Source organism: Bison bison, unplaced genomic scaffold, assembly GCF_000754665.1.
Source record: "Bison bison bison isolate TAMUID 2011002044 unplaced genomic scaffold, Bison_UMD1.0 scf7180017864230, whole genome shotgun sequence".
NCBI classification, from domain to species: domain Eukaryota; kingdom Metazoa; phylum Chordata; class Mammalia; order Artiodactyla; family Bovidae; genus Bison; species Bison bison.
The window spans coordinates 308,823-326,847 of record NW_011494802.1 but is presented as its reverse complement, the minus strand read 5'-3'; positions in this window follow the sequence as shown (position 1 = coordinate 326,847).

The following is an 18,025-nucleotide window of genomic DNA, read 5'->3' as shown; positions in this document are numbered from 1 at the left end:
GTATTCATGAGATGGCGAAAGAAAGCTGAGACAGACAGAATGGCCTTTTTGGAGCTGAAGTTCAGTTCAGTCTTTTTATTTGTTTTTGTGTTTTTGGCTGCACTGGGTGGCTTAGCTCTCTTAGATCAGGGATCTTAATTTAATTCCCTGATCAGGGGTTGAACCCAGGCACTTCGCAGTGAAAACACCGTGTCCTAACTACTGGCCGCCAGGGAATTTCCCAGTTCAGTCTTAATCTTCATGATTTATGTCTAGGGTAGATTATTTGAACTATTAAAAGTGATTCAACATGTTTTAGATTACTGAAAGTGAGAACAACTATACCAAAGATATGAAAGAGGATTTTTTAAAAGAAATTCAAATGTAGAGAAAGCATACTCGTACTCAAAGAATATGATACATTGACAAATAAATACAAATCTATACTGATGAAATATCTTGATTATTAAAGTGGCTTTTGCAATGTGATTTGTTTTTTAAGATGTAAGATTTAAAATCAGGCCTCTCCTCCTGTTTTTCTGGTGACCCTGTTAACACTTATGTAAATTTTAACTACTCTAGGTTGGGAAACATTACATCATTGTTTCTTATCTTTTCTTATACAAACATAGCTAAGCATTGTGTTGATGAAATAACACACAGCTTTGATGAAATAACAATTTGTAACTCTTTGTGTTAAATTTAGCCCCTGCCTTACTTCCGTTTGGCCTATGGCTTCTTCCATAGGAAAGATCAACAAATAACACTTCAAAGAGGGCCCACGATTAGATGCTGGTCCTAATATTCTGCACAGTGGGACCCTTGCCCCCAAAAAGTCAGAGGAGGAGCAGGTACAAAGCAGATTGCTAGAAAGGGTGGCCAGAGGCCATGTGTTCCAGGAGAGGAGGAGATGGGAAATTACTGAGCAGAGGGTAAATTACAGACGGCAGAGACTTTTAGGTGCCTCTAGAAATTTGAAGGTCTGATTCCTAGATTACACACGACAAATGCTGCTGACCTGAGTGACAGTACCAGCAGGTGGGGCCAAGGCTGAGTAGAAGGATAAAGTACTCCAGTGAGATAATCAGAACCATGTCCTTGGGGACAGGCAGTCTGGGAGGAAGCAGGCACAGGGGATTGGGGTGCTGAGCAGGCAAGAGATGCCAGCTAGCAGTGGGGAAGCAGAACTGAGCTGTTTTGGCATAGTGGGGCCTGGGCAGGAGATGGAGAAGAGAGGCTAAGGGTCCTGTTACGGGACTGGGGGCCTGGAGTTGAAGTACCCAAAAAGAACAAGGAGTAGGGGAAGACTGCCTCTCGCCTTCCTTCTGTGTGTGCAAGTTTGAGGCTGAGGAACCACAGCACGCAAGCAAGGGAGAGGGGCACTCGCCGCTGCCCTGCTGAATTTGTTTTCCGAGGCAGTTGTAAGGAATCACTGCAGACTGGGTGTTTTCCAACTATGTAAGTGTACCCCTCTGTCTAGAGGCTGTAAGTCCAAAATCTGGGGGCTGGCAGGGTTGCACCCCCTCCGCAGGCTCCAGGGGAGTAAACATTTTTAGTCTCTTCTTACTTCTAGGGGCTGACTGGACTGTGGTTTTGTCACTCCCGTCTCCTGTCTCCGTGTGGCCTCTTTCCCTCCTGTGCATTTCTCCTCTGTGTGTCTCCTGTAAGGACCCTTGTCATTGGATTAAAGGCTTGCCTGGATGGTCCAGGATCAAATACCTAGTTCCCAAAACTTTTTTCAGATAGGGTAATACCCACTAGTTCCAAGGGTTTGACGTGGATATACCTTTTGGGGGATGTGATGGGGGTGAATTTTATGTGTCAGTTTCTCTGGTCCATGGTGCCTAGATATGTGCTCAAACATCATTCAGGGATTGTCCTCCATGCTCCATGATTGGGCCTCACGCAATCAGTTGAACGCCTGAATAAAACAAAGGCTGACCTCCCCAGAGCAGGAGGGACACTTCTGCCAGCAGACAGCCTTTGGACTTCATCTGCAGTATTTGCTCTTCCTGAGTCTCCAGCCTAACTGCCTTTGGACTCAACTGCAATTCTTCCCTGAGTCTTTGCCTGGCACTTCCCCCATCAGATTCTAGACTTGCCAAGCCCCCACAATCACATTTTCCAATTCCTTAGAATAAACCTCTTTCTCTCTTTGTAAATCAATACATCCTATTGGCTCTCTTTCTCTGGAGAACCCTGACCAACACAGGGGACCACCATTCAACCTGCTACACGAGTACCTACTCCAGGAAAGGAGGGGACTTGTGAAAACTTGAGACTTCCCCCTGAATGTGGGGATAAGTGTAAAGGTATCTTGCAGAGAACAAATCCACAAGTATTAGTTCCTGACACGGGATGCCATGGGTGTTCCGCCCTTTCTAAGGCTCTTCCTTTCCCAGTTCTTTGATTTCTTTTCATTTTCTAGCAGTTAGGGTGTTTTCTTTTCAAATCCCCCACATGGCTCAACAGATGGACTCATCACTGACTTCATGGAGAGAGAGAACCTTCCAAGGAAACTCCCTCCTTCTTCCTACCCTAGGCTGAACATTTGCTGTAGACTGACTCACTCTTCTTCGTGCCTGGAAGATAGTGACAGGAGTGGGGCTGTGAAGTCAGCTGGAGCCAAGCTTGAATTCTGCCTCTGTCATTTACAGTTGACTGATCTTGGACAAGTTATTTAACTTTTCTAAGGCTGACAGTACCTCTGAAGAGGTAACATTCAGAAGGCTGGTACCAAGTGGAAGGAGACACCAACACAAAATGTACACGCAGCCCCTGACGCTCAGTGAGTTTCCTTGCTCTCTCCAGACCCAGACAGAATGATGACAAGGCCCTCATGAGTGGTGACCACAGTGGTGGAGACAGTGTATGTTGTCTGATGACTGCCTGTCCGATCTGCTTGTAATTATGCTGTTTTGTTTCTCCTGAAATCCACTTTAAATCAATTTTTTCTAAATGTAGCCTTGTCCTAGATAATATTTGTGAAACCATAGGTTTAACTTGCTAATTATATATATTTTCCAGTGCACAGTAAATACACTTTGTCACTCATTCAATGGTGCCTTTTATGATCTTAATAGGATTAACATGCTAATTATAGATCTTTTTTCTAATATGCATCAAAATGAATACATTCAGGCAGTCATTCATTCAGCAGGTATTAGAGTGTCTTTTTATTGGGTTGACCCAAAATTTCGTTCAGTTTTTCCATAACATCTAATGGAAAAACCTGAACAAACTTTTGGGCCAATCCAATATGTACAAACAGGCTGGCAGAGCTCTAAGCTCTGAGCACCAGGCAAGGTCGTGGATCCCAGACCCCACTCATTCCCAGGGCTGAGAGGATCAGTGGATGACCTGCTGCACTGGTTAGGAAGCTCTGTCGTGTGTTTACCAAGACACCTAGTCAGGGTGCACTAAAGTCCAGACTGGAGGCTTTCTTCTGCTCTGCCTTTGCCCCTGTGCAATTGGAGGCAGGTTAGAAAGGACAGGGGTCTATTTTAACCCTGGGTGTTTTCTTGCTTTCCATCTAATTCTTCCTTATAGGTGACTGAAAGAAAAATTCATGACTCATGCCTGCTCTGTGGGTTTGGCTGTCGTGTGTGTGTGTGTGTGTGTGTGTGTGTGTGTGTGTGTGACTCACCCTCTTCCTTCCCCTGAAGGGCCCACATTCTTCTCACAAGGCTGCCCTGCGGTTCAGGCGAGGCCCTGTTAAAATGGCGAGACTCAACTTTGGGGGAGACTCAGCTTTGGGGAGAGCATAGGAGGTGCCACCTTGAGACTCTAAGCCAAGGGCCTTAGCGGGCCTTACCTGAGCCCGTCAGTCACACCTGTGCTTCCACAGGCTGCCTCCCTCCCACCTGCAGTGTGATCTGGGGACTGGGCTTTGTCAATATGTCCTTTGTAACACCTTTTCAGCCTGTCCCTTTCTCCAAGGGCTTCCTCTCTGAGTATCTGCATGTGTCTCTAGGGCAAAAACAAACACAACCAGTGCAAACCAGTTCTCCCTGTTAATGTCCCCTGCATGTCAGCGCCCCGCCTCTCCCTCCTCGTGAAAGCATATTGGGAGAATGGGGTACACTTAGGGTCTCCGCCTGCCAACCGCCCACTCGTTCCTGACTTTCCCCTTCTGTCTTCAGGCCCTGCCACACTCCTGAAACAGCTCTCCTAAGAGCCATCAGTGATCTTCCCAGGCCCCTCGTTGACCCCGGTAGCCTAGGACGTGTGGATCCTCCCCAGCCACCAGCACCAGACGGCCGCAAGCTGCCCCATCTCAAGGTTTCCCGACCCATCTACCCCTGCCCGCAGGTCCAGGGCACCCAGAGTCCAGGGCTGTCTGGCCCTCCCGTTGCCCGCACTCATATTCTCCTGCAGCAGCCCCTCTGTGTCCCCCTTTCTGCCTGGCATTGGCCCTCGGCCTCAGTGAGAGAGAAAGGCTGCCCTCTCCTCCTTTCTCAGAGCCCAGAACTAAAAATAGAAATGCCCAAAGCCTCATGACCAGGCCTCTGGGAAGGCTGGCGGGAACAGCTCAGGGTTTCAGAAAATAAATGTGAGCCTGGGAGCAGGTGGCCCGAAGAATGAGGAGATTCATAAAGAACAGGGTGCGCCAGACCGGCCGCACTGCCTCTGTTGACAGGGAGCCAGCTGGGGAGCTGCCAGGGCCAAGTGCAGACTTGGGTGCCTAGGTCGGGGCTGGGGGAGGTGACAGTCCCAGCTTATCATCATAGACTATGGACGGGAAGGCAACCTGGGTGCCAGATGAGAGTGAAATCAAGCCTTCAGCTTAAGCACCCATGGAGGGAACACAGGGAGAAGACAGGGCTCCTGAGGCACCAGACTGTGTCAGGACGACCTGAGTGAGGCTCCCCCAGTAACAGTGACAGGGAGACAGAGGCCCCGGAAAGTGTCCCAGGAACAGCCCGTGGGCAGGGCCTTCTCCCCGCCGCTGCTTCAGGCTCCCCCGACCACCCACACTGTACCAGCTTGGAGGCCTTTACACACATGCTCCTTTTATCAAACAGTGGCAATACCTGCTTTAAACAGCAGCGGGTTCTGAATGCAACCAGTAGAAGTTTCTCCACTCTTCAGGAAACAGGCATCTTGGGGAGGAACAAAGGGTGCTTTCCCAGAGCTGTGTCCCAGTGCCACTGGAACAGGAGGCCCAAATTCCTCAAACACCTGAGCAGACGCCCTAGAATGTAATGAGGGAGTAGGAACAGGTGGCTCCCATCTACCTGATTACGTTGGCAGCTTCCAGAGGCAGAGGAGATGTGTCAGCGTCAGGCAAAATTCCCGCCCCAGGCTCTGTTTCTATCAACAAATATATGTCAGTAAGTTGCAGAACCCCTAACACACTAGTCTGGGCTGTATGTATGTGTACGTGTCTTTGATGGGGGAACGTTCATGAGAATATAAAATAAAGCATGCAGGCACAGAGAGGAGGCATAGAAGACATGGACGGTAGGGTGGGTGACACCTGTAGGCAGGACTCGAGAGTCAGAGGAGGACACGAGGCCTGAAGAAACTCCTGGGGCCATCCCAGATCTTATGCTTGAAAGGTCTCCCGAAAGTTGTCCTGCGTTTTGAGGAGATGGTGTCCAAAAACAGGAGTGTTGATAAAGTAGAAGTAAAAAGCACTGTTGATCAGGAAGCCACGCGGATGAGAAGAGCCTGGGGTCTGGCAGCAGCAGGGCAGTGATATGGTTCAGCTAAGTAGGCACACCTGGACCCGTCCCTGCTTTCCCTCTGCCTCTGTCTCTGCTCTTAAGGGGTGGCTCAAAATCAAAACTGGACTTTCCTGGTGGCTCAGCTGGTAAAGAATCCACCTGCAATGTGGGAGACCTGGGTTCAATCCTTTGGTTGGGAAGATCTCCTGGAGAAGGGAAAGGCTACCGACTCCAGTATTCTGGCCTGGAGAATTCCATGGACTGTATAGTCCATGGGGTCAAAAAGAGTCAGACACAACTGAGCAACTTTCACTTCAAAATCAAAACTAATAAATTAAACCTTTTTCCGTCCAGATTTTCCTTTTTTACTTAATGATAAACTTATTTTGTATGAGATATGAGGCAAGTATAGAAGAATGCAACAACCCAGGTTTACAATTTTAGCATTATGCCATTTTGCATCAGATCTTGCAGTTGAGAGAGGAAATATCGCAGATGCAGTGGATCTGTGGATCCAGTCTTTCTAAGAAGCTGCTTCATCTCCATCAGCCACATGGTCAGTGGGGCTGCCTTGCGGGAGTGGACCACACAATCCCTTTGAGAGTGATGTAGGAAGGCAGGCATTGACGTGGTCCTAAGTTCCCTCTCTCTTGCTCAGGAAGGCCAGCAGACAGCAGAGGGTGGATGTGTGGGCAGGTCTGTCGTGAGGTGAGGTCTAAAGAAACAGGATATCTAAAGAAGCTTTCAAGCCGTACCCATGTATTTAAGAGCTCCCGCCCAAGCACTGCCACCAGTCTTTCTTGTTCAGGACTTTAGTCTTGCTGGTTGTCCTTTCACTCACATCTTTATTGAATTTTATACCCTTATTTACCATGTACCCTTTTAACCACCGTGGTTTATGAACCATCACTGTAATTTTCCACTTATGTGATTTGATCTGCAGATAGGCGCTACAATACTTAATCAAATATTTCCTGTTTATTCACCTACAAAATTAGGACAATAATACCTAGTTCAAAGATTTCCCAAGGGTTACGATAATATATGTAAATCACCTAGTGCAGTAATTGGCAATATAATAGTAAATGTTTTTTCCTTTTTCTTTCTAAATTCTCATAAAGCATTTGTTTTAAAACTCCATTTAGAATTCTCAAAAAATTGCCAACAAGCATCTCAGAATTTCTGGAAACAACTTTTGGCTCACTAATGGAAACTGTGGCATTTCCTTTCTTCTGATTATCTTAGATGCTGGAAAACCTGCAGGAATTAGCAGTGTTAAAGCATGATTTTTAATCATTTTTTTAATGTAAAAATACAATGGTTCCACAGTAAAGATTAATTAGGGGGCATCTTACTGGTACCCAGAAATGAATGAAGGCACCAGAAAGATGTTAAGACTGTTTCAAAGGAGAATTTGAGGATGAGGCAATGAGGAAAGATAAAATGGTTCTGCTAATACATGTAAAACTGGTTAATATCTTCATGCAATAAAATGTAATGTGTGGGGTTACCTTTTCTACAGAAGAGAAATCAGTTGTATCTTCACCAGACAAAATTCACTTGCATTGCTATAAACAAGAAACTTTTGCATTATTATAATTTTTTCTACAAATTTACTTCAACTCCTCCAGAGACAGAAAAATAGCCTGGCCAATAAGAAATCAAATTGCATAAACCTATAGAATCAGAAAATCACAGCGATTACAGCAGGCAGTAATAAGCGTTCCACTGAAAGGAAACCTAGTAATCTCCCCTGTCCATTTCCAAATCTTGGACAGTTTTCCCCAGTGATATGTGGATCATTAGACTGCAGTCTGGAAGAGAGGCTTTGGAATTTTCTCACTCTGAATCAAGGGAATCAATAGGCTCCTATTTCCAGCCAGTGCTTTCCTCCTAGCCTCTGATTACAGGGAGCTCTCCTCTCCCTAGGCCATGATGTGGATTAGGAAGAAGGTGCTAGGGAGCCAGATCCAACATTAACCATTTTGTTCCTGTTTGGTAGCTCAAGGGCTAGCCGCTTATGTGGCACCATGAACTTCTCCAACTGGCTCCCCAGACTGCTCCCCTACTTTGCCCTTGCAAACCCTCAACCCAAGCCAGAGAGAGAACTAACAGACCCTGAAATTTGCCAAATTTCACAAAATGGTTTGTTGACCAATTCCTCATGTACTGCCTTGGAACACCTCCTGTCATATTTTTTAATGTGGTACAGTTTTTTGAAGTATTATTTCCTGCGCCTTCAATTAAGGTGTACTTCTTTGATAGGAGAAACAATTCCCCTCTACCAGCACTCAATATTAGGTGTTAAATTAATTGTTCAAACAGGTGTTTAATTAGATGTTAGTAAGTATTGATTGAAGGGATACATAGAAAGTTTTAGAATGGAGCCCTTCCCTGCTCAGAAAAACTCTGACTTCCTAACACCTTCAGAATAATATGAAACTTAGATCTCACCCTCCCCACCCACTCTGTCCGCCTAATCCTGCTAGCAACTGCTTACCCCCATTACAGTTTTTTTTTTTTTCATCTCTGTATCTCCCCTCTCAACCTGGAATGCTCTTTCCCTTCACCTTCAGGGCTTAACCCAAATACCACCTCTTCCACAAAGCCGTCCCCAATTCCTCTGGTTAGAAGCGACCTCAACACTTGCCTCATCTTCCCAACAGCTGGAGTGAGATGATGAAAGATCTCATCCAGCTCCATAGCCCTGGAGCCAGACGGTCTAAACCCATTTATTAGTTCTGTGATCTTTGGTGAGTGATGAAACCATTCTGCGCCTGAATTTTCTAAGGTAAACGTAGGGAGAAGGCTACTGCTCTCCTCAAAGGTTTTGTGAAGATTAAATAAACGAATATGTGTAAAGCACTTAGAAAATGCCTGGAACGTAATGAGTGCCCAGGAAGATTATTTGTTATTATTCATTTTGGATACTCTCCTAATTCTTTACTGGGGCCTCTTCCAATTCATTCCATCTCAAATAGCTTTTATTTACTGGTTACTCCCCTGTCTCTATGGCTGACGTAAGCTCCTTAAGGGATGTTTATGGAACTCTGCTGAATGAATGAACAAATTAAAGAATAAATGAATGGGTAGAGGCTGTCCTGACTTTGAGTAAATAACTCTTACTCAAAAAGCAGACTTTCTGGTTATGGTATGTGGAACTTTTTTTTTAACCACCAGACCTTTTGAGCGTCTTTTGTAATTCCGGGCCTCTGTTTACTCAGTTCGCTCAAGTGCGATGTTTGCATGGCCCTGACACCTTCTAGGGCACCAGGATCTTTCCGGCATAGACTATCTTGGGCATATTTGTTTTCTGGGTGTAATTGAGAGTAGTAACTTGATAGTTAATTTGTCTTGCCTTCTGAAGTTCACATATATAGTTAATTTTTTCCTAATGCAAGTCAGGTTGGAAGGAAGGAATATTACTGCTGGCAAGTTATGTGACCTTGAGCAATTCGCTTCCACAAGCTGACGTTCTAGTTCTTCAGTTTTAAAAGGGGGGTGATTTCACTGTTTTTGAGGAGTGAATTATTTGGACCACACATCTAGGCCCCCCTCTACAACTTTTTTTTACATGGAAATTGTATTTTCACCTTATTTGGAAAATTGAAGAATCTGATGATTCTGTCCCTCTATTCCCTCTAAGAAATACTGGCTGAGGCTGAACAGAAGCTGTGAGCCAGATGGGCCCTCTCCAGACTGCCATGGTGCCCCCTCCAAACTGTTTCCATGATGTCCCTTCACTTCTTTGTATCATTCTCCAATTGCTGCTGCAAGGAATTACCACCAATTTAGTAGCTGAAAATAACACAAACTTATCGTCTCAGGGTTCTGGAGGCTGGAAGTCCAAAATGGGTCCCACTGGGTTAGAAACAAGGTATCCAGTCCCACAACTTTTAAGACTCCCACCTGAGGGACAGGCCCCCAGAACACCCAGATCTGAAAGCCAATGGGGCGAGTGTCCACAAGACTCCCAAGACTATGGCAAAGGAAAAAACTTATGGGTCCCTTGGCACTCAGTTTATTTAGGCACTTGATGCTAAATAAATGGTTATACTCAGGGAGGAAGAGAGAAGGTGTGAGCTAACTGAAAAACAGGTTCAGATATAAGAAATGTTACAAAGAAGCACCTTCAGAACTTGGAGAGAAGACCTAGGCATGGCTGAATTAAATAACTTAGCAATGTTAAATGCATGCAAGGCAAAAATATCATAAAACTCATGTGACCATCTTCAAATAAAATGCATAGGGGGTTGGTGAGCCATCCAGAAAAAGGTCTAATGAACAGGTTTTTAAATTCCAGGCAAAGAGAACAGAAGCAGACGTGTGCCTTTGTGGTTCTGCCTTTGTTCAGCCTCAGAGTTCTGTGTGGGAGACAGAGACCTTTATTTCCTCTTTGTCCAGCCAAAGAGGCTTTCTGATGAATGCTTACAGGACACAGAGACGATAAACACAAGCAAGTCTGGCTTTGGGAGTGGGAGGTTTGGGGTTGGATCCTTTTTTTCAGTTTTGGTAGTGACCTTGAAGGGGAAGGCACTTTTAAATCTTTGCTAAGTGACATTTGGAAGCCCCCACTTGTTGGGGTACGCCAGGCCAGAGCCCTTGAAAAGACAGGCAAGGCCAAGGGAGGGTCCTGCTGCCCGAAGTGCACTGGCAGCCTTGAAAATCCCACGATCGTAGGCCCAGCTCTTGGTTTAGATAAACACTTTCTAGAGCCAGAGGGAGGCAGGGACATCATTGCTCTCCTGGAGGAAAGAGCCCAGGCCTAGTGGGAAGAACATTATTTTGGACACTGACAAAATACTGTCCAACACTCACTACCTGTCCATGTTACAGGGGTCATCAGGTGAGTTATTATATATACAACTCCTGCCTCTTGCCAAGTAAATCTTAATCTGAAAATGTTAACCCTCAGCCCTGTGTGAATAGCACCCAAGAGAGGCCAAAGGAGGGGAGAGAGAGAGTGGGAAATAAGAACAAAGTGGGGGCCAGGCTGTGAGACCCAGGCCAACACAGCCAGGCAAGGAACCGCTACAGGCAAAAGCCTTGACCTGGCTACTCACAGAGACCCACAGAGAGAACTGAGAGGGTCTGTTTTTCCTTGTTGTTCAGTCACTAAGTCATGTCTGACTCTTTGTGACCCCATGGACTGTGGCACACCAGGCCTCCCTGTCCCTCACTATCTCCCAGAGTTTGTCCAAGTTCTTGTTAATTGAGTCATTGATGCTATCCAACCATCTCATCCTCTGCCATCCTCTTCTCCTTCTGCCTTCAATCTTTCCCAGCATCAGTGTCTTTTCCAATGAGTTGTCTCTTCGCATCAGGTGGCCAAAATATTGGAGTTTCAGCTTCAGCATCAGTTCTTCCAATGAGTATTGATTTTCCTTTAGGATTGACTGGTTTGATCTCCTTGCTGTTCAAGGGACTCTCAAGAGTCTTCTCCAACACCACAGTTCAAAATCATCAATTCTTCTGCACTCAACCTTCTTTATTGTCTAACACTCACATCTATACATGACTACTAGAAAGACCATCAGTTCAGTTCAGTCACTTTTTCGACCCCATGGACTGCAGCATGCTAGGATTCCCTGTCCATCACCAACTCCCAGAGCTTTCTCAAACTCATGTCCATCGAGTCAGTGATGCCATCCAACCGTCTCATCCTCTGTCATCCCCTTCTCCTCTTGCCCTCAATCTTTCCCAGCATCAGGGTCTTTTCTAATGAGGCAGTTCTTCACATCAGGTGGCCAAAGTAATGGAGTTTTAGCTTGAGCATCAGTCCTTCCAATGAATATTCAGGACTGATTACCTTTAGAATGGACTCTTTGGATCACCTTGCAGTCCAAGAGACTCTCAAGAGTCTTCTCCAACACCACAGTTCAAAAGCATCAATTCTTGGGTGCTCAGCTTTTTTTATAGTCCAACTCTCACATCCATACATGATTACTGGAAAAACCATAGCTTTGACTATACAGACCTTTGTCAGCAAAGTGATGTCTTTGCTTTTTAACATGCTGTCTAGGTTGGCATAAATAGCATTCCTTCCAAGAAGCAAACGTCTTCTAATTTCATGGCTGCAGTCACCATCTGCAGTGATTTTGAAGCCCAAGAAGAGAAAATCTGTCACTGTTTCCACTTTTCCCTCTTCTGTTTCCCATGAAATGATGGAACCGGATGCCATGATTTTAGTTTTTTGAATGTTGAGTTTTAAGCTAGATTTTTCATTCTCCTCTTTCACCCTTATTAAGAGGCTCTTTAGTCTTTAGTTCCTCTTCACTTTCTGCCATTAGAGTGGTATCATCTGCATATCTGAAATTGTTGATATTTCTCCTGGCAATCTTGATATCAGCTTGTAACTCATCCAGCCTGGCATTTCGTATGATGTACTCTGCATATAAGTTAAATAAGCAGGGTGACAATATATAGCTTTGATGTACTCCTTTCCCGATTTGGAACCAGTATGTTGTTCCATGTCTGGTTCCAACTGTTGCTACTTGACTCATGTATGGGTTTCTCAGGAGACAGGTAAGATGGTCTGGTATTCCCATCTCTTTAAGAATTTTCCACACTTTGTTGTGATCCACATAGTCAAAGGTTTTGGCATAGTCAATAAAGCAGAAGTAGACATTTTTCTAGAATTCCCTTGCTTTCTCTATAATCCAACAAATATTGGCAATTCGATTTCTGGTTCCTCTGCATTTTCTAAACTCAGCTTGTACATCTGGAAATTCTCGATTCAAGTACAGCTAAAAGTCTATCTCAAAGGATTTTGAGCATAACCTTACTAGCATGGGAAAAGAATGCAATTGTCTAGTAGTCTGAACATTCTTTAGCACTGCCCTTTCTTTGGGATTGGGATGAAAGCTGACCTTTTCCAGTCCTGTGGCCACTGCTGAGTTTTCCAAATTTGCTGGCATATTGAGTGCAGCACTTTAATAGCAGCATCTTTTAGGGTTTGAATTGGCTAACTGGAATTCCATCACCTCCACTAGCTTTGTTTGTAGTAATGCTTCCTAAGGTCCACTTGACTTCATACTCCAGGACGTCTGGCTCTAGGTGAGTGATCACACCTTTGTGGTTATCCGCATCATTAAGACCTTTTTTGTACAGTTCTGTATATTCTTGCCACCTCTTCTTAATATCTTCTGCTTCTGTTAGGTCCATACTGTTTCTGTCCTTTATCATGCCCATCCTTTCATGAAATATTCCCTTGATATCTCCAATTTTCTTGAAGAAATCTCTACTCTTTCCTATTCTATTATTTTCCTCTATTTATTTGGACTGTTTATTAAGAATCTTCTTTTCTCTACTTGCTATTCTCTGGAACTCTGCATTCATATCTTTCCCTTTTCTCCCTTGCTTTTTGCTTCTCTTCTTTTCTCAGCTACTTGTAAAGCCTCCCCAGACAACCGGTTTGCCTTCTTGCATTTCTTTGCTTTGGGATGGTTTTGGTCACTGCCTCCTGTACCATTTTATGAACCTCTGTCCATTATTCTTCAGATACTCTGTCTACCAGATCTAATCTCTTGAATCTATGCGTTACCTCCACTGTATAATCAGTCATAAGGGACTTGATTTAGGTCATACTTGAATAGCCTAGTGGTTTTCCCTACTTTCTTCAATTTAAGCCTGAATTTTGCAACAAGGAGCTGATGATGTGAGCCACAGTCAGCTCCAGGTCTTTTTTTGCTCACTGTATAGAGCTTCTCCATCTTTGGCTGGGAAGAATATAATCAATCTGATTTCGGTATTGACCATTAAGGGAAAAAATTACACTCTGACTTTCATTAACCTCTAATTGCAGTTTACATTTCCCTTCAGTTGAGCATGTAGGCAACAAACCACATGCTTCAGAGAACCTATGACCTTGTCACAACTAACCATCACACTCTGGTCATCACAGAGACCCTCAAATATCATTTACATCCATCACTTCTTCAAAACCTCAGCCATAATTAGACTTATTGCTAGATCTTGTCATTTAATGCATTAGTAAACTAGCATTTTTTCCATATCACACATTTGTTTATATTTTAATAACTATATTCTAATATGCTTGGTTCCCCGTATTGTGCTTATTCTGCACTAGAATCAGCATTGTGAGACTCAGTCCATAGACTCACTGCTGCCAGAGGGGGTGAGTCAGGGCACACAGAAAGATTTAGAGCCGAGAACAGCAGCCAGAAAAGGGGAGGTTGCGAAAACACATGATATTTGGTTTGTTGAGTTCCGTATCAACATCCTTTTCAGAAAACACAAAGCCCTTTGTTGCTCATGTCTTTTGCCTCCAAAGTTGATCAAGGGCCAAATGAGAACAGGATGGAGATGGTGGGAGCGGAGTGGGTGGTAGGCCCAGGAGACACACAGAAAGCGAAGGTCATGGCTGACACTCCCCACCGCCACCCCCCAGCACACCGCACGGCCAAATCCAAGCTTGTAAGTCAGGGCTGAGGCAGCAGAGGCTCTGAGCCTACAGCCTTGGGCACCTCTCACCACACAGCAGCTGTCTGCTCAAAACTCCTGGGCTGCTCCTAACATCTGCCCTGCCTCCTGAAAACCCCCAGATCGCAACCGTCTTTTCCTCAAGAAGGCTGAGATGTATTTAGAGTCTTTGTTTGATGAGACTACTGCTGTTTGATCACTGAGTTATGAGCCAGAGCTCAGTAGTAAACACCCACTTGAACTTTATACTTTCCCCATTTCGTTAAGAAGGCTGTTGTCTGGCCATGTGTCAGGGACACATTGACTCTGGGGCCACTGTATTTTTCTGAGTTGGTCCTCGAATGGGGGATGGAAGAGTGTGGCCACGAGGCAACAGGGAGGGATGTGGAGCAGAGGGGAGAGGCTCTGCTGGCAGTTAGTAGTCCTGGAGCTGGTGTGTACGGCTCTGGGGGTCAGGGGGCGACTCTTGGGGGATGCCAAGCTCTGGGTTGCAGAGCTCTTTCCTTGGGTTTACTGCACCAGGAATATTTCCCCAGTCACCCCAGCTAATGTGTGGATAAAGGAGGAGCAGGGGTGTAGGAAGATAATTGCTGTGTGACAGAGCTCTGGGCTTCTCGTCTGATGAAGCTGAGGTTTACACAGGGCAGATTAAGTAAAGAGTGTTCTCTTCATTTCCCCCAGGAATCCAGTGTTTAAAATAAAACCAAAACCCCCAAACCCTGCCGAACCCATTTACTTGTTGAAGAAAAAATAAGTGTACTACTGGTTGAAGGAGAGGGAAGGAAGAAAAAGTTCCCTTGCTCCCACCACCTATGTGACAGCCACTCATGGAATGAACATGCTAGCAGCCACAAGGAGGCCTGGATCCTAGCCCCACCCTGCCTATCACCCCTTGCTTGACCCTGGGTGACTCCCTTGTCCCAGGGTTCCTCGGTTTCCCTGTCAGAAAGTTAACCAAAGTTGAAGATAAGTGCACAAGAAAGAGGGAAGATGGGCAAGCGGGCAGGTGGGTGGGGGTCTGGGGGGCCAGGCTCACACAAGGAGAACCAAGGGAGCATTGAGGTCTGGGCAGGTGGCAGAGTCCCAGCCAGAGACAGATGGGACTCTCAAGGTACTTGTGTCCCTACGGTGACTGGTCCTGAACACCTGTTCCCAGGGCTGGCTGGAAGTCCCCTCCTCGGTGTGGGCAGCCAGAGAAAAGAGGAGTTCTCTGCGGCTACCAGCTCTCCCAAGGCAGAGACTGGACTGACCAGCGGCTGTCCTACCAAGTAGTCAGAGTCCTGCATTCAACGAGAGAGAAGAGGGATGCCAAGCTGTTCTTTCTGGTCCAAGCTTTCATTCATCCAATCATTCAATGCTGTCTCTGGATATGTTTTCTGCTTCTAAAAATAAAATGCACTTATTATAAAATAACTCAATATAACGAAAATCTGAAATCACTAGAAATAATGTTTCCCAGTACTACCCCCAAGAGCAAGCAATTTATTATTATGTGTTCATTGCATGTCCTTTTTAAAAAATCTTTATTTTCTCCTTTTAAAAAAATTTATTGTATTTTTATATTTTATTTTGGCAGCACCTCTTGGCATGCAGGATCTTAGTTCCTTGACCAGGGATCAAACCTGTGCCCCTCTGCAGTGGAAGTGTGGAGCACTAACCACTGGACTGTCAAGTAAGCCCTAATCGTCTCCTTTTTTTGGTAATATACTAACATGTGTATTTGGAACATTATAGAAGAATTTGAATTGAAACATCAGTTTCTTTCCATTCCTTGATCCTTAATTCCAGTCTTGACTACAGAGTCACTGCTGAAGTTCTGGTGTCTGTCCTTCTAGACCTTCAAATGTAGGGAGTCTGCTCCCAGGCTTGCTGTTCAGCACCATCAGTGGGAAGGCAGCTTTTCAGGTCTGCAGCCCTGCCCAGCCTCTTCAGTTCAGTTCAGTTCAGTTGCTCAGTCATGTCCCACTCTTTGCGAATGCGTGAACCACAACACGCCAGGCCTCCCTGTCAATCGCCAACTCCTGGAGTCCACTCAAACCCATATCCATTGTGTCAGTGATGCCATCCAACCATCTCACCCTCTGTCATCCCCTTCTCCTCCTGCCCTCAATCCTTCCCAGCATCAGGGTCTTTTCAAATGAGTCAGCTCTCAGCCTCTTCACGCAACCCCTACACTTCCTCACATACCTTTAGGTGAGAAGGAAGCAGAAGGTGTGAGGGGGGTGCAGAGAGGGGAGGCCTCAGCACTCCAGTAACTCTCCAGCCCTTTGTCCCTTTGTGGGATGGATGGGGAGAGCATTAATGCCAGCAAGGATGGTTTTACGCTACCTTGGCATATCCTGTATGTGTGGTCTGGCTCCTCTCTTGGGATACAAGGAAATTAAGCCTCTATCATGTATTCTCAGCCTTTGGGGTCTCAGCTGAAACAAAGAAAGAATCTCCTGTTAATGTCCAGCCATATATACCATCATTTATTTAACCAGTTTTCACTGGTGGGCATTGGGTTGTTGCCAGGGTACGTGTGTGTATGTGTATATATGCTTACGAGCTGCTGCAGACAGGCTTTTAATTTAGCTGCTGACTCATCTAAATGATTGTCATTTTAGCCTCCCCAGGCCATCTTGCCAGTCCTGAAACAGGTCCCCCTGCCCTGCTTCTCACCCTGGGAGAAGCTTAGCACTGGACATTCCCCATGTATGCCATGGGGTTTTTGAGAGCACCTCATATACGTAAAAGTTTTGGTGGAAGAGGTGATATAACATAATTATTCAGGATTTAATACAAAAGGGATAAATCAGGAGACATCAAAAACATTCCTACTTTGCAGTGAGCTGCTTAGGACTTTGATGCCAGACCTGAGGGGATGCAGTTATCCTCCTGTGCCCCTAGAGGTGTTCTCCTGTGCCTCAAGGGACGTCTTGAAATGTGCCGCCTCCAAGCAGGCCCCCTCTAATCCCTGCCTCCCAGTATGCACACCTTTAAGTAGTCCTCTCCCACACAGTGCCAGGGCTGCTCTGTGTAACCAATAGCATATGGCAAAAGAGATGGCATGCTATTTCTATGATTAGGTTATGAGGTTACCAGGTCATGAACTGTTTGAACTCTCTTTCTTGCATCACTTGCTTTAGGGGAAGCAAGCTACCATGTTAAGTGGCCCTGTGGAGAGGCTCTAAGTGAGGAACTGAGGGCTTCCATCAACCACAAAAATGAGCTTGGAGGCAGACCCTCCTGTCTCAGTCAAGTCTCCAGAGACTGCAGACCTAGCCAACAGCTCGATCATGTCTTCATTAGAGACCTGGTTCTGGTCAGAGCAGAACCAGTTAAGCCACTCCAGGATTCCTGACCCTCAGAAACCGTGTGATATAATATTGGGTTCGCCCAAAAACTCGTTCGGGTTTTTCCGTAAGGAGGAGGTCTCCGTATGGAAAGAACTAAACAAACTTTTTGGTCAACCCAATACATGTACACTATTTTACGCTTCTAAGTTTTGGAATAATTTGTTATGCAGGGGGAAAATAATGGCCTGCCATATAACACAGTTTTTTTTTTTTATATATATATAAAAGAGCTTGACTATAGGTTGTCTCTCTTGATCTCTCCTACTTTATACTTAAGTAAATGTGGCAGCTGTGGGCCTCCATAATATCCAAATATTTCTATGTGGTTTCAACATAAGGTCAGAAATTCAGGATTCCTATTGCTGACAACTACAACCTGAAAGGGTTAACTTCTGGAAGGATGACCTGATCAATAGCCCAGGCCTTTCAAAGGTATCAACTCTCCAGCCTATTAACACGTGAGCACCTCTCTTTTTTCTCAGAGTTGCCTGAGGGATATCCAGTCTGAGATTTAGGAGCGATGCAGATCTATTCATTATTGACATATGTTGTTGTTTTTTAGTCGCTAAGTCCTGTTTGTCTTTTGTGACTCGATGG